The sequence below is a fragment of the Nicrophorus vespilloides genome, unplaced genomic scaffold, assembly GCF_001412225.1.
Source record: "Nicrophorus vespilloides isolate i.1.1-1 unplaced genomic scaffold, Nicve_v1.0, whole genome shotgun sequence".
Classification (NCBI taxonomy): Eukaryota; Metazoa; Arthropoda; class Insecta; order Coleoptera; family Silphidae; genus Nicrophorus; species Nicrophorus vespilloides.
This window is the reverse complement of record NW_017099646.1, coordinates 42,509-60,375: the sequence shown is the minus strand read 5'-3', so window position 1 is coordinate 60,375 and position 17,867 is coordinate 42,509. Positions and strand designations below refer to the sequence as shown.

At 33.6% G+C, this 17,867-nt stretch overlaps 1 protein-coding gene across 3 annotated transcripts in view; it reads left to right on the top strand.

Moving 5' to 3' along the window:
* LOC108565008 (E3 ubiquitin-protein ligase RNF220-like) overlaps positions 1 to 17,867 on the top strand; it is a 50,725-nt gene that overhangs the window by 21,344 nt on the left and 11,514 nt on the right. The window lies entirely within an intron of this gene.

The following is a 17,867-nucleotide window of genomic DNA, read 5'->3' as shown; positions in this document are numbered from 1 at the left end:
GTATAAAGGTGAACCGGCCTGGACCAAACAACAACAGCAACAAAAAAATCACACATATATATATTTATACACGTATACACACACGCATTCACACGCACACATCGTGGTACGGCTGAAAGAGGAGATGAAGAAGAAACCTTTAACCGTCATCATAATGTCCGACACCAATCATCACAGATTTATGGCTAGACAGCCGTAAGCCGCCACGGATGGCGATCTTTATTTTGAATTGTGGTCTTTACTATTGTAATGTCTCCGGCAATAAATACCTTAATAATTGTGGCGCGATTTGTGGCAGAGCCGGAGTTGCGAATATGTTAGGAATGTGATCTCGCTAAATGCCTCGATAAAAACTGAACGGAGAGAACGATGAGAGAAAGAGAGAGACTTGGGTCCCTCGGCGATGGTCACGCAAACGGGTTGCAAACGATCCGAGGGGGAAGGTCCGACCAGTCTAAAATGTCTCCCCCATCCCCCAATTCCATTCGTTGTCCCCCCTGGTCTAATCAAATAACCAAAATGCATTAACGACTGCGACTCTGTTTCCCTCGCATAAACACATGTACACTCTGGTCCCCCCAAATCTCTACACATCAACATCCCCACCGACCCTCAATTCATCCTCCCAATTTACACTACTAAATCGCTCGCAATCCATTCAACACCTGTAATCAAACATCATTAATCCCATTCACTTAAACCCCTTCAGCCCTTTTCAAATTAACTACAAAGATCCTGACATCTCTATTTGCACATTAATTTACTACTAATTACTATGAACATACTCAACTACAACCTAAAATATTTAGAATTTCTTACTTACATATTATTTAGTACTACTTTTACTAAAAAAAACTCATAAACAGTTTTAAATAATCAGTGAAAATATTACACTTTAGAACTAAAATAAATGACAAAGTAAAACGCAGCAATGTACACTCACTATTAGGTGCCGATATTTTCTAAAATCCCTGTATTTCTCGAGAGTCGGGAAATTTTGATATTATTGATGATTTTCTTAACAATTTTTTTTTATTTCTTACTAAAATATTTCTAATTCATTAAATTTATTAAAAGTCAAAAAATATTCAATTGTTACAAGGTTATAAATATATTTGTATAATATATAAAGTATAGTTTTCATTAAAAAAAAAACTACATCTATATTATTTGTGATATAAGACACATAAAGAGGTACATGTTAATAAATAAAATTTAATTGTCATTATCTAACGTTGACTTTGCATTATGCAACATAAAACTAATACATATGTGTCAGGTGTATTACTTATGAACACACGCAGCTGCTTCAATTATTGATGACAATATGTATTGCAATAATTGCAGATATAATACATTCATAATAATATCAATAAATATACAATAATAATAATAATTACTTAGATAATTATATATTAAAAAAAATGAATATAAGGGCTAATTTATCTTTGACAAATTTTTATTTAAATATAAAAAAAATTAAATATAATTTCTGTTTTTCTAACTGCTCAAATTTTATTGAAATAAAATACATTTTTTTTATTAAATATTTCAATTATATCGTGGAATTTAATATAATTAATTGATATGAAATGGTCTGTAAAATTGCTATACTTTATAACTACTTGTCCTGTCATCTAGATATGATATATTAATAAGAATTCATATATACTTTATTGACAGGAAATCTAGAAAGGCGACAGAGCCTGGAAATAATCTTAAATGAAAGCACAAACACTTTGTAATTATCAGAAGGTTAATGCAATCATATTTATAATAATTGCATAATAAGTACATACATTTTTTCTTAATTATTCAACTTACATAATTTGCGTTTTCCAAGCGTTTTAAAAAAAGTACTTATTTTACTGTACCGGAAATCCCGGGATTTTACAAACTTTCAATCCCGGGATTTCCCGGTTCAACAGCCTATTTGAAACCACACTAATCGAGGACTTTGAAACCGTGTAAAAATAAATTATAATTTACAATGTAATAATAGTGAAATTGTGAAGTATTATAAGTTTTGTGTTTGTAATTGAATTGAGACTACCACATGTTTAGTAGGGTCATTTTTCTCTACATATTAACAACAATGTAAACAAACAGGTTGCAACGTTCTGATAACAATGAAGTTACGTAATTGCGATCAATTTCAGGTGGATACGTGATAAAACTACTTACAAATCAATTGTGATTTATCCACACGACAATAGATAGTAAACACCCAAATTCAATAATAGTACAAATTCTGATTTTCCTTATTTATTTACACATTTCAATACTTTTTTTTCTATTAAGTAATTACAAATAATTTTTTAATACATTTTTCTTTTAAACTATTTTTTTGTTATTTACAATACGAAATTAAATACAATAAGTAGAAAATTCGTATTTTTCAATCAATTAAAAACAGATAGTTTCACAAATAGCAAGAATTGTATAATTTTTGATATATCCAAAAAAATCTCAATCAGACTGATTCTTTTTTTTTTGACATAATTTTAATTATTCGTTATTTACGTGTCTCCATCTGCGCACGTGGACAATTAATTGTCAAACATAAATCAGTTGCGACCTTGGAGATTGTAATCTGAGCAGATTACGGAAATTAGTCTTGATGAAAATCCGCTGATTAGAAAAAGTACCAAGTTGTCACAGAGTGAAAGGAAAAAGAAAACGAGAAGAAACAAAAAAAAATATATATATAAAGAAGCAGGGTAAATATTTGCGTGCAGAAACGTTTGGCAGTTAATGAGGTGCGGATTAAAATAGAAAACCTTTTGATAAATCGAGGATAAATGAAATGTTTAGTGTCAACGGTTACGTATCCATCTCTTTTGTGGATTAAAATGAGTTGAATCGATTGTTCCAAGTGGAATCTATTTCTATCCTTAACCCATTCAGTTTGTATTATTTTGTTCAGGCGGAAACATAACGAAGTCGAGGAATTCGTAAACATACCGTGCGTTTGGATATACTGAAATATAATGATCCTATGAAAGATTCCAAACGCAATATGTACTTTACGATCTTAAAGAGATTTGTTATTTTACGCAATTCCATAGCTTTGCCAATATTTTATACCGCAATTTGGACGCACTTCAAAAATTGATTATATTTTTACAAACTTTTTGAGGAAATTTTCTAATTATAAGGTTAATTACAACAATTATATAAATAATTATATATAGAAAATAATGAAATAAAATTTTAGCTTTATTGTAGTTATGATAAGAAAATGCAATAATAATTAAACATATTAATTTTTGTAATAAAATGTGATGCGATGGGATTTAATGATTACTTGAACGTTTGGATTTTGGAGCTGAATTAAATTATGTAGAAGGGAGACCCCTGCTGATCACCCCTCTGAAATAAAGACTTATTAAGAAGGTTGCACTCGTGCCAGATTCCAATCGACTTTGTCTTCGAATTTTAATATATGTTTTATTGTCAATTGAACTGTCTAAAAAAAATCAATAAGCATGAGATTTTTTTTTCTCTTAAAATTATCAAAACTAGTTTCAATTAATCTTTATATGTAAAGTAAATAAATCTTAATATTTTTTTGTTATGATTCATTCTTATGAAATTTCGCTAAAATGTCGATTATAGTTCTTTCTTTACCGATAAACTTCCTATCATAACAACAGTATCCATTCACTTGATTTTTATTAAGATTATTGAGATTGCTAAAAAATATATTAAAATTTAAGACAAATGACTTAATCTTATAATATTAAAATATCCTTTTTTAATTACGAAGAATTAAGAAATTATTGTTAAAATTAATATATATATATAGTAAATCGCTTTAATCGAAACTTACATTTCCTCGATTTATTTTTATTGATGAAATATATTGAATTATTTTTTATTAAACTTTGTATTTTATAGTTAACCTGAAGATGAAAATATTGTTTCTTTTGTTACAAAGTTACTAAAAGATGGTTACTAAAAGTAATTTTTACAATCTTCAGTTTAAAAACGTTAAACTGAACATTTTTTTTTTGTTTAATGATGTTTTATATAATATCCGTTACTAAACTTTGGTTTTATAGTTAACCTGAAGATGGAAATACAGATTTTGTTTTATCTCAAAATTACTGAATGACATTGAAAGAAATTTCTTGTCTAATGTTTAGTTTAAAAAAATCTAAACTGTACATATTAGTATTTTCTTAACATCGTTTTTCTTTTGGTTATAACGTAATTAAAATGAATTTTTATAAAGTAAATTAAATGATTTTTTTTGTTTAATCTTCAGTTTAAACTGTACTGTAATATTTTTTTGATCAATAATGAATTTTATATAATATCCGTTATTAAACTGTGGTTTTATAGTTAATCTGAGGATGAAAATATATTTTTTTTTTCTTCTTTACGTTACAAGGAAATTACTAAGAGGTGGTTAGTAAAATAACTTTATATATAAGGTGGATCACCTTGAGCGTAGCTTTTTGTCTGATCTCCAGTTTCAGCGAGATGGAAAAGAAAATTTGAAAGCAGAAAGTGCGCCCCTTTGGTGTGCAGGCATTCTCATCGCAAGGACAATTATCTATGCAAAAGGCGCTCCCTGGATATAATATGCATGAAGAGAGGCGTAATAAAAATAGATATAAGTAATACGCCGCCGGTGGAGGATCCTATTAGATCATAATAGGCTGCAAAAGGAGAGAAAGAGGAGAAGTACGGATGGGGGTAGGAAGAGGCGAAAAACGGAATTGGCAAGGGGATGTTACCACCCTGAAGCTCACCATTATGTGTTGGGTGCATAAGATATGCAAAGGAGCTTGTTTGTTTATAAGGGCAACACATATGTAGCCATCTGTCAGGCGAACTGTTATCGGCCCACTTTGCGGTAAATTGCTGCAATCTCGAAGGGCGTTATGGGGATGAGACGGAGTGCGACGACACACGAGATTCACGGTGATACCGCCATGTGAAAATTGCTTCCGCGGTCTCCTCTTAACTTAAAGTTCAAGGGTTATTCCTTTCATATATACGCATACCCATTCACCTAATCATTACATCTATATATTACCATTAAAGTTTATAATTTGATACTATAACTAGTTATTCTGTACAGTAACAATTATTTGATTTAGGAATATCTAAAATAATTGTAAAAAAATATCTAATTTTTACATATATTTTTTTTAAATAATTATTTTGTAACAATATTTTAAAGGTTACAACTATATATAATAAATATTCTATAAAATAACTAGTTTCTGGTACAACATATATGTACACAAATTGTACGAAAATCTGTATATGACGAGACCCTCGAACAACCCCAATTGTGTTTGGGAATCGGTGACTCCTTCACTCTATCCAATAATGGCTATAATAGAATGTTCTACTTATTATCAACAGTGACAATGGCAGGACGCATAAAAGGACTTGTCATACGGAGAGAGGGTCAACTGTCAAATTCTGTATATGTACACACGTACACGGACGCATTTGAATCCACCCGTCCGTCCGTCTAGGGAAAGTGCCAACCCCTCTCAAAACATATCATGCCACTCATCATCCCGAAATAATCTGTTATTGTGCCAACGTTTGTAGCCATTTCCCGTTTAGCAAATCACATCTTCCAACTTCTCATATAACGCAATTAAAGTCATTATTGATACATGTGAATTCATCTAATCAAAATTAATATATTGTTTATGATCTAATCGAATTTTATCAATTTTTTTTACTATGGTCAAATTTGAATGTATTATTTAAATTGTGACTTCTATATTTCATATGCCTTACAAATTGCCTGAAACATATCCAAATGGGAAGGAAGTGAAAAATGAAGACTTTATTATTAGATATATCTCATTGTCATACAAAGTTTACTTTTATATGTCATTTTTTAAGGAGTTTTTGAATTAGAATAATGTTAGGTTAGTTGTTTCATGCAAAGAAATTAGTAAGCTGTTACTGGTGAAAAATTGAAATCATGTATGTTTACGTTAGTGGAAGAAAACAAGGAATTTTAATGTGTAAAATAATTGTAGCTTTTTAAGTCATGTCAATAAGTGTCATATAACAAATCCAAAAATACTAACTTATCAAATATCCAAAATTCAACCCTCATATTTACAAATATAAAATAAATTCATGATCAAACATAGATTTTTCTGACTCTAGATTTAATTTATCTCTCATTACTGCACATGTAATTAGAGAAATATCACCATCAGCGATAAAATTAAAATAAATGAAAATTTGTAATTAATTTTATGGTTTGTATAAATGTTTAGTTTTACAATTATTTCGTCCTTTATGGTATAATTTGCGAGAGTATAATTCCTTGAGAATTTTTATTATATAATAGGAGCGATGATGGTAGTCCTTTGTTGTCCACTTGTGTTACGCAGTTATTTTTTAAATTGATTGTTGTTCATATCAAAGTGTGAATGGAATAAAACTAACTGTACCAGTTGAACACTAAACTGTGCACCCAGTAGTAGTAAAAAATACTGAATTGCAACAATACCATAAAATAATATATTCATAAAAAGTCAACTGCAGCAAAGGGATTTTCTGCCCTTATAACTTGATGTATTTATAATAAGACAAGTAAGAAAAGACACTTAAGTGATTTTTAATTCAATGCTAAAACTCATTCAGTATAGTTTTTTTTTTTTTTTTTGGTATGTGACATAGTATTTGTATGTGTTTTGTGATGTGATTGGGATTTCGAATGTTAGAAAAGATCTTAGTTATTCTTTGAATGTGGTTGTTTTTCATCATCTGGATTTGCTCTGAATTACGTTGTGGTAAGAGTTGTCTCCCCGGTGGACACGTGTGACAGAATTTGTAAAATCCCTATCAAGACAAGAAATAGTGAATGGGGGCGACTCTATCTGCAGTATGGGAGGAAAAACAGGAGAAACATGTTACTTTTATCTTTCGTATAGTTGTGTGTGTGTGTGGAAGATTTAATTTGATGTTATTTGAATGCACACGGGTGGTAGGGGGTAAAAAGGTTTTCTAAAGCCGCTATTTAGATTTTCAGCCAGACTGGAAAGAAAACGGCAGAAAGAGGAGATAGTTTAAATTTAAAAGTACAAAGGGGGGCCCGGCCGGAATGCGGCAATATTTTAGAGCTGTTATCGGGCGTGGAGAGAGCACCACTATATCGGATGTTCCGGTCGACTACAATGTATGTGTTTGTGTGTATATATATATATGTATGCAGGGATGTGTGAGTGTCTGAATATCACTTGTTAGCCTGGCCGGGAAGGCGGTAGTGAGGCGGGGCCTGAAAAAGACGCCGGAGTCGACGCCGGCCCCGGTTTCGCCGCCGTCGACCTCTGGGGGTGGCGAAGACGCCTCCCGACCGACGCCAGCGCTCTGCAAAAACACATATACATGCACACACACGGGCGAATAGATCCGCCCGCCAACGCGAAACCCGCATAGCACAATTAAAAAACTAAACTCCCCACCACCCCCACAAAACTAAAAATGAAACAAAGAGAGATATACACAAATTATTTGGAAAATCTATAGATCATAGCATAAATGAACGAAAACTACCATTTGCAACACGAAAAATAATATACGGAAAAAAGTTACAAAATATTGGGACAATCTGACGAAAAATAAATCACAATTTATTAGAGGAAATTTATAGATCATAGTTTAAAAATTATATTTACATTAATATGATAATAATTTATATGAATAAAAGTTAAATCAATACGAAATATAAGAGTTTGATTATAAAGGACACAATTTAAAGAAAAGTTTTTTCAACTCATGAAATGAAAAGAAGAAATAATGAAAAATAAAATATAAGTTATTGAGATTATAAATTCATATGTAAATGAAATTTAAACCTTTTGATGTGACACCCTTGCAGACAATTAAAATAATAGATTTCCATCCCCAAGATAAAAAAAAATATTTAAAAAATAAGGATGAAGCCCGAAATGAAACGAAAATGATTCTAATAGAAAATAGTTAACTTGAATAAATATAAAAGAAGCAACGAAAAATTAGTCACAGATTATTGGGAAAATCTATAAAGTTTAGTGGTAAAATTAAACCAAAATATTTTTTACGTAAAGAAATGTTGAAACCCTGTTAATAAGGGATTTCTTCATTCACCCTTTGAAAATAAAAACAAATGATTGGATTAATAAATTGTAGACCATACTTGTAAAATAATAATGATATTGAAAAAAAATAGTTAATAAGAAAAGTTAAACCTATCAACGCATTAATTTAAAATGAACATCCAACCCAATTCTTAAGAAACATTTTGTTAAGAATACTTATAGACCATAGTTCTAAAATTTGAACATGAGTAGAATAGAGTTTTAAAAAAATCAATTGAAGAGATGTAAACTGCAACAATTTATATATTTTTTTGATCGATATTAATTCATCGCTGCGAGGGAGGATTAAATCGCTCTTCCCCCATTTAATCTAATCAAAATCAGTGAAGTTACTTTTCATTTACTTTTAACTCCCCTCCGCCACGAGCCACGAGAAAAGAATCGTCGCAAACGTAGAGCGGGAGAGAATCTCAAAAAAAAAACTTTTCTCACCCCCTAGCAGCTGTTTTTTGCCAGTCTTTTTTGCTTTTAATTGCTTGCGATCCACGAAAAAGCATTAATTAAAAAAAAATGATACCGTTCCTTCAGTTTCTGCGGATAAAACCACTCCTCAGGTGAGCGTGCATTTCAACCCCCTCCCACGATTCACTCATTTCGGCAATGTTTTCTTTGAATTTATGTCCCTCGGAATATTAGCTACAGCTTCTGACAGCCCGAAACGCAGAACGTTATATTTCCTCGAGAACCGCAATAAGATGTCTCAAATAAATGTCAATGATTTAAAAGGTCTTACCAGCTTACCCATATATATATCATACGCAAACGTATATATATTTTTTTACTTGTTTTTCAAATCTCGCGGATACGGACAGTGGCGTCGTTAGGATGCGAAATTTGGGGCCCTCAAATTTTATATTTATGCTCGGGGCCTCAAAATCCAAAGGATACGGGTCATGTCACCAAGATCATCGATCTGCCGCGAATTAATTCAAACCTATTATTTACGTGTGTTCTCTTTCAGTTATTTTTTTTTGCGTTGTTGTTTGGGGCCCTTTCGACTGAGGGTAAAGTCCGAAAAGCGACAGGCTGTCACAGTATTGTGTACAATTTACTGCCTCATAATACGTTCTCGCGATATTAAAATTTGTTGTGATTGATGGAACTTAGATAACAAAACGCTTAGAATGGAGGAAAAAAATATATATAGGGGGTGGTGGTGGTATGCTCGAGGGGTGGCTGCGCGGACCGCAAATTTTATTATGCTACCTTATAGTGGTTTTTCCGGCGGTGACAGCAATTTCGCCCTTCCGTAGATATATGTAACGGGATTTTCTTTCTCTCGTCCTACTCATTTTTTTTTTGTTGGTGGTGGTGGAGGGATGGAGGTAATACTATTTATCCGATCGCATTCATACCGTTCCGCGCGATATTTCACGTGGGCCCTAATAAAAATATCAGCCGCCCTTTACACCTGCTCTCGCAGATATTACCAATAACGTATTCCAATCCCATTTCGGCCGCAAACAAATTGCGGGTCCGTGATCCGGCGCGTCCAATTCATTCCATATTTTTGCATTAATAAACTTGTAAACCATGCCATCAAATCCGCATCACCAATATTCCACTAATAAATTCCCTTCATACACACATGTGTTTACAAATGATCCGGTCATGCTAAAGCACCGTGGACCTCGAGACCTCCCCTAACATACGAACAACTTCTCTAAACTACATTTTTTTTAATTGTTCATACCTCAATGATCTATTATCAATCAATTTATTAATTATATATAATTAGAAACAACAGCTAATATATTTAAATTAATTAATTCAAGAAAAATATCGTACTAAACGAGTTATAAACTGCAATCAATAATTTTTAATAAAAAATTATTTTCAATTATTTAAAACTATAGTAAACATTTAATAAAATTGCAGAGAATGCAGAATTTTAATACTTGAAATAGTAGTAAACAGATTGTTGATGTTTTATTTAAAAAATATGAGCAAATTTTCAAAAAAAAATAATTCGTACACTGAAACGGACCTATAAAAGTTGTATGAACGTCTGAAAACCGTGTCATAAACATGTTTTTGTTTTGTTCTGTGCTTGTTCTGTTTACATTTTAGTGCGACGTGGAATATTAAAATGTCCAGAGCAATAAATGCGCGGTTGCGTCAAGCCTGGTGGTCGTTACGTAAGAGAGAGAGAAAGAGAGGGTTGGCAGCAAAGGTAAATCGCTTTACCTTTGCGTATGATTGTTTACAAATTTCAGCGAAGTACGTGCCTCATATCAAGACACAGCATCAACTGTTTATTTGTTTCGTATTTTCGCTCCAAATGGATGGCTATTACATTTCGTTTCCTTTTTTATTACTAAATGCGATATTTATACCGAACTCTAAATTTATTTGTTTTAGCTGCAGTCAAATAAAATATTGTCGACTGTTATCAAAATGTTCAAGATCTAAAACCTCAATTATATTTTTCAATTGTAATTCACAAATTTTATTTACATTTGTACAAAGAATGGAGGTATCTTACATTTGGCTCAATACATTCAATATAGAAGAATTGTGAAATTGCAGACAAAAAATTAATAGAAATAAATCAAGATTTAGAAATTTAAAATAAAATATGCACAAAGTTTTTCTGTCATATCAAGTACAATTTTTAATTATGTTTCATTTGGTTTCTAATATAAGAAAAATTAATTTTTGTATGTAATTTATCAAAAATTGTTGATTTTCTTATGTGTTCGTTTTAAAATTTTGAAATTGACGTTTTTTTACAAATTTTGTCCACTTCCAAGAAATAAAATTAGATCTGCAAATGTAATGTAAGGACCAAGCCATTTGCTTTAGTGTTACGGGTATTTTATAAAGGATAATGCTAGGAGAAGAAAAAAAAAACGTATAAAGGAGAGAAAAGGTCATCACGTTCAGAAAGTCCTGAAAATGGTACCAAAATGTATATACTTTTTATGTTTGTCCATAAGGGACACCTCACTTCCAACCTTTGCACGAGATTTGCGGATTACAGAAATGCAAGTATACCGCATATTGCATTACCTAGTTTATGGCCGTTACATCTAAGCCCAGATTCGGTCAGCTTTTAACGCTTTCGATCATATCCACGGATATTGCAAGGGGGGAGGTGCTCTATGCGCACCGTTCTTTTTTTTCGAAACGCGTATCGTTTATTTATTTTCGCGTGTATGTGTTTGTATTTTTTGCTTCGTTTTTTTTTTGTCCGCCCCCGACTTGTACGGGCGTCGTCCTCCACCCCTCGAGCAGGGGGTGTTAGATATATTGGCGCTGATAAATAGATGGATTTATTGGTGCGGAGGGGCGCAAATCCCTTGGAAATCTGAAAGCCGCGAAACAAATAACCACCGCCGCCCGCCGCCTCCTGTTTACGGCTCAGGTGTGATTTCGATCCGCGGAGGCGTGGCCGCCGCTGGCCACGCCGGCACTCGCGGTCCGCGGCTCCGAACGCCTCCGCACCATTCACCTCCCTCCCACCCCCCACCATCCAAAACTACAGGCTTAGTGTGTGAGAGAGAGAGAGAGAGAGAGATAGAGAAAGAACGGCAGTAAAAACTATACATTCACAATTATGAGCAGCTCGGAATTGCGCCATCCTTGCAATCTAGAATTCTGGCAGATGTTATTATTGCCCACCTCCTTGAGACGGCACCGTCCGACGGGTGGGGGAGGGCGAGTTTTTAATTACGGCAGGGCGGACGGTCTGCTTGCGTCCTCGGAGGCGGCGCCTCCACCACCCATTGCGATCAATGTTGTAATTAACACCTTTATCTTAAAACCTTGTTCATTTCCTTAATTACAATTAGAATATATTGTTTTTAAAATTGCGCCCTCCATGTTTTAATTATTGCCGCCCCATAGAAACACAACCATGGCCTCATCCCCCAAATTGACGGTCCCCCCTTGACTTGTTGCTTGTAAATCGGCGCCGGATTCATTAAACGTAATTTAATTTCTCAAAGAAGAAACATCTAATTATTGTACCTGACATCACTCGATCCCCTCGTCAACAAATATAACATGACTTTCTCATCTTTCGCCTTTCAAATTTGTACCTCTGTCCTCTTTCCAAATTTTAAGCAAATTTCTATTGACAATAATCATCAGAAAATTACTCTTTGTTATCATTTATTTAATGAGAACAATAGTACGTATAGTAATCGTATTATTCTGGAATACACATATATACATGAAGTACATTACCAGAAGCTTTCAGAAGATATAACTTCCCTCTGGACAAGCGTTTCTCAACCTATGGATCGCGACACAAAATAAGTTATTTTTTTAGTGACAGCTGTCACCATGTGCCAGGAATTGATGAAATATACTGATGATGGGATTAACAAGGTTTATAAACTCTGCTCTACACTACTATTTGTATATATAGTTTGGTTAAGTAGATCTAAGAAGTGTATGAACGCAAAGACCACAAATGGTTTATATACAGTAGGGAGTAGAGTCATAGTTACACGCATTTGCGGTAGTAATTATTAAATTAATTTAAGAAACAATCATTCAATGTGACTGAAAGTACATGTGATTAGGGGGCCGTGTGGGGAATCTTAAAAGTTGCGGACGGAGAAGGGTCCTCTCCATCAGTTGGGGGATCGAATGCGTTCCAGAGATTTTAATTGCCGTAACACGTGTTACGTGCGCTTTTAATATGCAATGCAGTCGCCATAAAGTGGCTTCCGACTTTAGCTGTCCCCCTTTGGGGGGGGGAGGCAGCAAGGGGATGGCGCGACTGCTGTAGGAGTGATACTATCCCTTTTTTTGGTTTGCAACATTGAAGATAAGCTTGCTAATTCTTCTTCTATTATTTTTTTTGAATACAACAAATTGCGGAATGTCTGATGTTTGCAACAAAGGCAATAGAATAAATTGCCGATATATAAAACAATATGAGAGTGAGAATGAGAGGGGTTGGAGGCGGAATGCGATAGTCTTTGCATTCCTTTGACCCCCTGCTGGGGTGGTGTCATCCCTCGCAAAACAGGCCAATTACAAGTGTCATCTGGAAACGGGGGGCCGTTTGGGCCGCATTCATCAGACACCGAACGTCCTAGTGATTTATCCATGGTGTCACTTCGACGCCACCGGCTCGACATGCATCACCGACAAATAATCCATCCATCTATCCGATCTCAATTGAAATGCAATTTTTGACCCGACTCTAATTCTGCTTTTTTTTCTCTCACTCTTTCATCCACTTTTATTTTTATCCCTTCGCTTACAAATCAGCAACAAGTAAAAAATAAATTTTAGTTCAAATAATTACATTCCAACATATAATTCTGTCACAATAAAAATACTTCCAAAGTTGTTCCATCATACTTAAAAGTTTAATATAAATGTTGCAAAATTTTTCTAATAATGACATTCATCGTCATTCATCATTTTAAACTACTTAGATCATCAAAGACAAACAAGGATCGAATTATCCAAACTCCAAAAAATTAAACACAGTAAAACAAAACATTTTATTTATCATCAAGATTTCTCTTAAAAAATTATAAACGTTCTTCAAAGTACGTAATACAATTTAATTTTAATACAAAATTTTGTCTTCGACAGTTTTTGTTGCTTCTAAGACAGTTTATAATGTTGTTAAATTTTGTACCAAATATTAGTTGTTATATCTTAAGATTGATTTCTCAACTTTTATACTATGTCCATTTTTTTGTCATATTCGTTCAGTTTGATTGATTTTTTTAAAATTTTATCAAAACCAATCGTTTTTTAACTATTGTAACATAACATTACTAAAATAAATATTACTTTTGTTACTACTTTTGCGAGTATTATTAAAACTATATATTTTACCACGTGTATACAACATAAAGAACAAAGTAACATTCATAATAAAACAAAAAAAAGGAAACAGCATATTTCCTTGCACGCTTTGGGTAGATTAAGGTTACTTTGTATGTCCGTTTTTTCCATCCCCACGTGGTTTATACTCGCGCGGACGCTGGGGTGAAAAAATACAAGTTTTATGTATCGTGGCTGGTTGTTCCCTATATCTATTTTTTTTATTCCGCCCACTTTGTCGTGGAATAAGTTTTGTTCATAAAAAGGTGCAATGTTCGTAAGTGGCTTTCGCAGACAGAGGGATAATCTGAGCCAGAAAAAAAAACAGAAGGAATATGACGTGAGGGATTTATAAGGCTAACAATGTTTTGGAAGAGGGCGAGAAGGAAGACGGCGAGAGAGGAGGAACAGTGACCAGTGGAGATTGGCGGCTTTAAGGGCACGCGTGAGCAGACTACAGATGCTCCAAAACAAAAAAGGATACAAGCTATGCTATGTAGTGTTATACCATGTTATGGTCGGATCTGGATGCGTATTTTGTAACTTCTCCGGGAATATTCGAAGTTGTTATTAGTTCCATAGGTGGTTTATGCCTTCTAAACTAACTGATGCTACTAATGACAAACTAAAACTGTTGTGAAGAGGAGAGGACTGCTGCGTCGAAATGAATTAAGTTTGTCGATTAAATCCCCTCGGGCCACAACACACTACGTGTACACATCTCTTATATATATAAAGATATATATAGATATATAAGCAGAAGTATTCTCTTGCTAAGTTGTCTGGAACTTTTCATAGCTTCTTATTGTTTGAGTATTACATTATGTATATGGTGGAATGGCGCTGCCGTCCGTCTCGTATAAATAAAAATAACAATCTAACGCATGCCAGCTTTTTTATTAATACTTCTTCAAAACGACCATTTAAAACATTGTTATTTTATGATTCCGAATACGAATACATAAACGTTGTGACTTGTGCCTTTTACGGATATATTGTACATTGTAAAACATTATGTGTCCTCCCTGACACCAGTTACGTCGGATTTTATGGGCCGGCCGTTCCGCTTTTTAAGATATCCTCTCGCGCGATCATCGCTACCTAATGCCTTCATTATCTAATACGCACCTGTCCCGACACACCTTCTCAACACGTGCTTAAAGGTTAAAGGTTTCTCTTCTATTTTTTTTTTCATTCTATTGTTTTCGAAAATCAACGCTAATTTTATTACTAATTAAGCGGCAATTAACGTAGCCGGTCGTTATTCATCGCTTAAGCAGGATGCATACTTCGGATAGTTTCGCCGCTAATTGACTGCTAATTAATAAACTAGCTACAGTATAATACGAATGAGAAGGAAGATTGCCGGAATTGGATCCTGCGGAATCTTGACCGTCCCGAGGAACTCAACGCTGAGAATTCATTGCGTGATTCCTCAATTGAAACGCTCTCTTTTTCCATTAGAATTATAAATCATTAACATTTTTTTATATATTTGTTTTTGTAAAGTTGAAGTATTTTCCAGTATAAGTTTATTTCGCAAATTCTGATCTACATAATTACGCTTTTACAACATGCATTGTTGCGTAATCAGAAAAATCTAAATTCTTCTAGTGTATAATATACAGGCGGAATGCCTAAAGGTTCACATTATGATACTAATCAAGTAACTAAGCAAGTTATTGAAGTACGTGAAGTACATTTATACGTTGTTTACTAATAATAAGTCACAATTGACAAATTACTTGGTAGTAATCACGTAATTTGTAGCCGGTTGTCTACGTTTCCTAACTAATGTACAAGGCATTTGCAAAATTGTGTATTTATAATAAGTTGACAAATTACTGGACAAATCTAGTTTTAAATTTGCTAATAAAAGAAATATTGACTAAAGATTACTAAATATTGAGATGCATATGGAAATATAATGTTACATAATTGTGAAATTGTTCTTAATAAGTCTAAAATTCCTGTGATATTATTGACAATTATATGTTTAACTTCTTGAAAATGATCTGTAATAAAACATGTAGTTTATCCTTCCTAAGTAATGTCAGGACAAGGACTATATTATTATTTTTTTGGTGAGCACCTTGTAGATTAATCTTTGTGAATATGGAATGGAGAAGAGGGGTTTAGGATCCCTGTGTTTGTGCATAATGTGTTTGCAATTTGTAAATTCGTTTTATGGAATAAAATATCGTGCGCGTCGTAAAAAAGGGATTCGTTCGTAAATCGAGTATTAGTGGGAAGCGTTTATGTGGCGATGTAATTTGAAAGAGATGATAAAGGGGAGGCAATAAAAGCGAGCAACAAGCACGGGGCGAAGAAATGCAAAGGAAATAGGAGCAATCATATGTGATGACGGTAGCGGCCGCCGCCCCAGCCTCAGCATGCGAAGGGGTGTGCAGGGGGGGGCGCAGCAAGAACACTGGGCCTGGGGGAGCCTGGAATGATAAATGGTCACTCATACATATAAACGCTTAGACCGGGGACTCGTTTACAAATCCTGCAAAGGATTTGGGGAGCCGCACAAGGTGCGAACAGGCGTTTTACATCCCCTTTTCGACCCATCTGGGCGCGCTAGCAAAGAAAAATAAATAAAAGAAGAAATGAGTTTTTTTGGGATTGATGTTGTGGTTTTAGTTTTTAATTTCGCCCGCGAAACGTATCATTACGTGATCGTAAATATTCAATATAGCTAAAAACTTATGGGTTAACCTAACCCTGTGAGCTTCAGTTTATGTTTGTTGCGAAACACATCACGCACATCCCCCGCCTTACAAAACACACGTTATTACCAAAGTTCTGATCCTCACCGGACATTGGACATTTACACCCATTAATTTCTAATTTCTAGCGCACCGCAAAAAGCACCCTCGATCCAACCCCGAAACTGACTGACACAATAACGAAACCCATTTTACGTGTCCCACACCGCAGAACCCGCAAACTGCTATTATGCAAACTTAGCGAATCATCGAATTTTCCAATTCTACAATCGCATTTTGATTGCATAATCAACCATATAATTGATGGAAATATTTTGACATTCATAATGGACAAATTTACCACAATAATATTTTTTTGTATCAATTACAAATAATTTCTATAATTACAAAATAAGGATTTTTGTTTTGTATATTTTAATTTTACGAAATTTTATAGTTGAATAATAACAAATATTTAAAAAAACGAAAAATACATTTGATTACAAACCTCTTTACATAAAAATAAATCAAGAATGTTCAAAGCTATAAACATTTTTATGTCCAAAGGAGGTGTAAAAAATATGTTATATAGAAAGTACTGAATACAACGTGTTCAATATTAAGTTATTATTATTAAGAAACCAACTCTAAAAAACTGAGACTATTGATTGATGTTAGTGTGTATATTTTACATTAAAATGGACAAATATTTTTTTTTTGTCACAACAAATTTGCAAAAAATATTATATAGAATATTGAATTTAACTTACAACATTAATATATGATTGGGTTTACTTTTATTTACATATTAATTGTGTGTTCGAATTTACAATAATTAATGGTATTAAATATTTTGATGATATAAATTGTCTAGATTGTTGTGCGTAGGTGTAACGTATATGAAATTTTCTAACAGTTGTGTAATAAATAAATTTGGTGTAATATTAAAATTAACACCTAGGTGCGATAAAGAGTGACCTCGAGAGAAATAAGCGCGTGTTCTTTAACATCCCAGTATTAATTATGATGATATCAGACAATTAACAAGATCCAATATAATAGGGTCATTTGTCGCTAAACGCATTCATCTGGCAATGATTGGAGGATTAGCAGGAGACAAAGGGTCAAATTGAGCTTCAGTTATATCGTTTGTTTGCGGCGATCCTGGTAGGGCCGCAGCATCATCGGGTCGTCCTGATTAGATCAGACGGATGCGGTGCGCCGT